The following is a 6,013-nucleotide window of genomic DNA, read 5'->3' on the forward strand; positions in this document are numbered from 1 at the left end:
ACACAGCAGCATTTAAACAAACAGCTTTACGGGGAGGGGAGGAAGGAGGAACCCAAATAAAGAGCAAACCTGGAAACCCTGAGGAGCTAACAGAAGGTGAGCACCGCCCTCGGGGCACGTTGGCAATGGCGGTGGACACACTCCTCCTCCAGCTGCAGACAGCTGCTGAGGTAGCAGCCACTACCTTCTCCCCTGCTTACAGCTCACTCGTCTATCCTCAGGGCTCCGGAAAAAACCCAAGTCTTGGCCAGATCAGTCTCTTATTCCTCATGGATACTCAGCGTCTGGGGCTCTATCCAGCAGCTGAATCACCATAAGGATTTTTGCAAATTACACTTTTCAATAAATTCTATTTTACTTTGACGCGTTTTATTGTTTACAAGGTTTGCTCGGGAGATGAAACAAAAGTTAATTACATCAACTGATACGTCAAGAAAACGGATTGATTTGCTATCCCTTCCAGATGGGCTTCCTTTGCGTGGCAGTGCGCATACCACATCCCAAAGCCAGGAGACAGGGGACGCTGGGAAGGCACATTTGAGCCATCAGACTGACACGTCTTTATTACAGTGTATTTATTTTTTATCATGTGCTTTGACAGAAGTCTCATAAAGTGTTATGCTCCTTCTGTAGGGTCAAAGTCTTGTGACCTTCCATGATTTTAGAGAGAAGGAACATAATTTTAGAGGGCATGTTTATTATTTCTGTAAACAGTCTGTTTTCCATGCCAAGAGAACAGTTTTTCTGTATGTACTTAGATGACAGCTCAACTTTTCTGGCTCACTTTCCTGACCATGTCTTGCCTGCCAAATGTTTTTGATCATAGTCTGGCAAACAAAACAATATTAATAGGAGAGCTGAGCAAATAATCTCCAGAAAACTGCTGATTTTTTTAAACCTCTTTTTATTGCTTCCATAATATCCCTGAATCAAATGCAGTTTCCTTGAGTTCAATTACAATTTTAAAGCACCCTATTTTTAATTAAAAACAAAGTAGCTCCGCTCCATGGAATCAGAAAAGCCGCCCGCAAAACAGTTGTGACCGAGCAGGTCCATCACGTTGTGTTGCTTACTTCCCCAAGAAACAAGTGTCCCTGCGGTTCCGGCATGAATCCACACGCTTGTCAATTTAAACTCCGGACAGACAGCTCCCAAATCTGTTGTTACTGGCACAAATGGTGGTAGACACGGTGGTAGACAAGACCACAGCCAAAACAAATTTGTTTTAAAATCTGAACAGTCCGCTTTTGCAATATATACTGATTTCTGATAAATGCACTTATTTTCCCTTCAAATGGTGAAGACGTTTTTCAAATACACCTTTCTGAATGTCCTGCATTCATGCATGACCCGATGCTTTGTTAATGAGGTTTTCGTACAATGTATGCTCCAAGTCTTTGCTCTCTGACGGTCCACAAAAACTCCTGCAGCACCCTGCAGATGTTGTGAGCCTGAAGCAAACGGACTCCTTACCTAAAGGTTTTGGGGTCTTTTGGAGTGGCACAGAGCTCACAGAATTTCTCCACGAGTACTATGTCAAGAAAGGGAGAATGACGGTACGTACATTTGGCTGTTATTTGTCAAACAGCCGCCTGGAAACCAGCACAGCTGAACACAAGACAAGCTTTAAGACAGGATGACAGTACTGATGGCACCAAGCTAGACCATGTCCTGTTTTACTCCTGTTCCTGCACAGTGAACAATGGAAGAGGGACGAGGCTTGCTACCCCCCCACAAACACCACAAACATTCAATCTCTTCTAAGGACGACTTTATTCAGGGACTTGGATGGGACTTAATGAAAAGCCTAACTAAATGCATGCAAATCACCAGGCAGCTGTAGCTGGAAGGACCCTGCTTCTTAGACAATCTGTGATACAGCTCTCTAGAAATAATAATTCCATACCTATCAAGAGCCGCCACCTTCCCTCTGGCCACCCCGCTGCAGGCGTACCAATACATTCCTATTCCAATACATACCTGCAATTCTCTTTGTCGAAGTCCGACCCCTCCTGAGGTCCCTTTGGGTTTTGCACAGTGCCTTCATGGTCAGAAACCACAAGACTTCACTTCTGCAGCTCAGTCTTCCTGATCTACGTGTTTTGCCTTCTTCCTACAGCAATCTTCTGGCGGGCAACCAAAAGGTTCACATTGACTCATTGCCTGACTCTGCTCCTTGGCCATTCCAGATGTTAAAAAGTAATTCATCTTCTTAGTCCTTATTCTTTCTTTCCTAACAAAAAAAAAAAACCAAAACCCCCCAAAATCCAACTCATCGCTTGGGTGAGTTGCTTCCATCCCTCTTCTTCCAGCATCTCCTTCAGGAAGCAGCTACTCCATTCTGCCAACGTGTTCTTCTTTGATGGAAAGAAAACTATTGTTTAGTCAATAATTGTTTCTAACCTGAGATACAGATAATACTGGCAGCACATTAGCCACTTCAGTGCACACAGTGGCCCATGGCAGCCGATCACTTTAAGAAATCGATCAAATTTTGTACAGATATGATTCTGAATTTTCACTGTCACTTATTACCTGTAGGTCAGAAACACCAATCCAACCTAATGCAGAATTCACTGAAAATCCCCTTCAATTGAAGACTTGTGATGTAAAAAGAAAAAGCTATAGACTGATAAGCTTTAAATATAAAAGAAAATTACCACTAGAATTACGACCAAAATGAACTACATCTCACTTAAGATATTTCTTACTAATGCTCGAGGCAGACTGGTAAGAGTGTATGGTTTAAATTAGCTCCCCGCAAACTTACAGCTGCTGTGTATGCTATTAAAATTTATTTTCCTCCATTGTGGCTCGTATTAATTTGCAGCTATAGAGCTGCACGTAACTTCAACCATTACAGGCTTTATAACATGAAAAATACATAAGCATTTGTTTTAGAAAGTAAAATGGTTACACACATTTTGCGTGTAATGACAAATGATGAAAAGAGATTATTGAAATAAATGCAGCAGGTTACACCTTCAGCTACTGCAAAGTTATTTCTTTAACATCTTTCTGGAAGAACACAGACCGCATGAGAGGGGAGAAGAGGGTCTCAATGTCCCTGTATTCCCTACCCTGATCTGGGAAAGAATTCACCATAGTCAAAGCTGTAGACTTTGGCTATCAAATTTCTTAATCATCACTTTAAAGTATAGCCACTCGAAGCCCAGGACACTCAGACCTTTCCCTTTACCTGTGCTGTTGTAAAACGGGGGGCAGCTATTAGCTCTATGCTGAGGTATAGTTATTATTAAAAAAATTCCTTTAATGAAAAATGTGGGTAAGGTAAACTACAGAAATACCTACCCTTTTGTGACAACAAATTTACTTGGAACAACTTTTCACTTGACTTACCAGGCTACCGCAACTATAAAGGCCAAAGTACAGTCTTAAGGTCTTGAAGCTAAGAAATGTAAAGCACATAAAAACTGAAAAGAGAAGTAGAAGGAAATTCAATACAAAATCCCATTAAAAAAGTCAATTAAAAAAAAAAAAGCAGTGAGAATAAGAAATCTCTACAGAACAGGGAAAAGACTGGTTACATGGCAGAGAAACACATCTTTCTAGAAGAAATAGGAACCAAGTCCCCACAAAACCAAATGAAAGGACATGAAACGGGCATGACGGGAAGCAGAAGAGTATCTGCTGTGCTTGTCCCGCTCTGAAACCAAACCCAGCTCGCAGTGAGGGGTTTCCAGCCTCACGTTGTTGTGTGCAGGTCAGGAGGGAAGAGCGGGAGGTGTCACCAACACAGTACCCAGGCAAAATGTCTTGGAAAACCTGCGGCAGCAGGCATCACTCGTCTTTTCCAAGAAAAGGCAGAAAGTTAAAAAGATGGATGAGTTCCAGCAGAATACTCAGTATCTAGAAGATCCACCGGCTCCAGTGAATCTGCATATACCACATCCCACTGAGGACTCTTCTAACCCCAGAAGCTGCCTCTCCAGCTATTTTCTCTTGCCATTGGCATTGTTTCATTGCATCTGCTGATTATCCCTCCTAGTCTTTTGTTCCCTTCCCATCACGCTGACGCTCATCGCCAACAAGACAGATATTGTACAACGCGTGATGTGCCTGCATAAACAATGCAAATGAAAGGCTCGTAGTGAACACCGAAATCATCTCTGTAAAGGCTGTGTTTACGCTGGAAAGGAACACTGCTATCCCCAGCGAGCAAGTGAGATGTCAGAAAGCAAAAAGAGGCATACAGCATTTAAATCCAGTGCTTGTGCAAGAGAGGTAAGCACCACGAACAATTTGGATGGAGACATGAAGGTAAAAGGTTAAAGGTAAACGTTCCACGTTCTTTACGATACCTTACTTTACGGATTATCCCCATACGGTTATTCTTCAGCCAGCTGCTCGCTTGGAATCGGAAAGCGCTGAGAGCACCTTGCTGAAACGGTTGGCCTAACATCCAGGTGCAAAATACCACCGTGTTGAACAGGTGGGGGTTACAACAAAGCAGGAACTTCGGAGATGAAACCCGTCTTGCCCCCACAGCAATCCAAGGAATATAAAGAGAGGGCAGAACCTTAATAAAGAAAAAAAGTGGTTTAGAGAGCTGGAAAAAGAGCAGATGCACCACGTTAATTTGCCACAAGGTGGCATGTGCAGATCTAAAATAAGTTCCAGTCAGGTAAAATCTGTAAGGTCTAACCAGCAAAACTCCGATGTGGGGTGAGGAGGTTCAGCTTCACCGGAGTTACTCCATTTGCGTCAGGTTTGAACTCGGCCCTATGGTATTAGAGAATCTCATCATATCCCTAGGATTACCACCGAACTTGATTTCACACTTCCTCCTGGAAAAGCAAAAAGTTTCATTTTCTCCGTTTCGCCCCTTATATTCTAGAGTTGCTCTAAGCAAAACCAACCTTTTCCTGGCTGTATCTGGGCACCCGTATCTCATGTTCAATCTCCGTGAGTTTTCTGCTGGTTCTGGTTCATTCTCTGAACCAAAAAAGAAACCCCGTATCTTTCAAAATACGACATTTCTGAGTACTCCTGCAGCACGGATTTCTCTGTGCTGCGGGACTGAGGGGGCCCTTCATGGTCCAGCCTGCGGAGAGGCACAGTGACGGAGGCGGACTCGTTCCCTCCACACCACCGTGCTGGCACAAGTGTTTATGCCGCTCCACCACGAGCCGGACTGTGGACGTGGGGTGGGGAAAACCAAACCTTTTTCCTTATTTCAGACAGAAAGGAGCAAAGCCAGCGTTTATTTTCAAGAAGTGCGGTATGCCTCTGTGGTTGTATCTTTTCAACAAAACAAAGAAAACGTTAAGCTTTCCTCTGTGAATTTTATAAATTCTTTCTGAAGTGCACAGGAAATTTGTTTATTCGTGTAATTATGTAATGATAAACACAAATTTTGGGAACAGATATCACATGGCGTGCTCACAGCTCAGCATTCCAGCCCTGAGCCAGCAAAACCCTAAACACATGAGAATGATAATCGATGGCAAAGGCACAAATCACACGCAGCGGGACTGAACACTAAATGTGTGTCCTGTAGTTAATTTAAAAAATGAAACTTGTAAACTTTAGCAATAGTTTCTGACAGGTAAACACAGGAAGGGAAACTGCATTGGAATCTTTTAAAGGGAGAGAGAGGTAAGAGTCACACTGCCATTTTTTTGCTTGTTTAGAAATCACCGTTATTGTAGGAAATGCGGTACGCTAATGCTGTCAAAAACCAAGACACGTTTAAGACACTTCAGTACGAATAAGACTGACAGGTTTTAAGAAGCAAGCCCTGTCTCTCCAACACTGACAGCTCCTTTAGCTTAGGAGAAAGAAAAAGAGCAAGAGAGATCTCTTCAGTGCCTCCACCAAGTTCCCGAAACAGTTTTTATCTTTAAAAAAACATAACTTGAAAATTATATATGATATACTACAGACACTAATTCTCCAAGCTAATTTACTAATGTGGCTAATGAGACAGACACGTAATACTGTCAAAAACCTGCAAGTATTTTGATAACCACAACTTAACTTCACAAGTGTG

The 6,013-nt window shown here is 42.6% G+C and overlaps 1 long non-coding RNA gene across 1 annotated transcript; it reads right to left on the bottom strand.

The window, feature by feature from the left end:
- Positions 1-929: 929 nt before the first annotated feature.
- Positions 930-5,049, bottom strand: LOC134521519 (uncharacterized). The gene is made up of 3 exons (XR_010072800.1): positions 4,667-5,049; positions 1,981-4,540; positions 930-1,531 (listed from the first exon to the last, which is right to left on the bottom strand). It is a non-coding gene; the product is annotated as an uncharacterized LOC134521519 (long non-coding RNA).
- Between the last annotated feature and the right edge of the window lie 964 nt (positions 5,050-6,013).

Source organism: Chroicocephalus ridibundus, chromosome 10 (assembly GCF_963924245.1).
Source record: "Chroicocephalus ridibundus chromosome 10, bChrRid1.1, whole genome shotgun sequence".
NCBI lineage: Eukaryota > Metazoa > Chordata > Aves > Charadriiformes > Laridae > Chroicocephalus > Chroicocephalus ridibundus.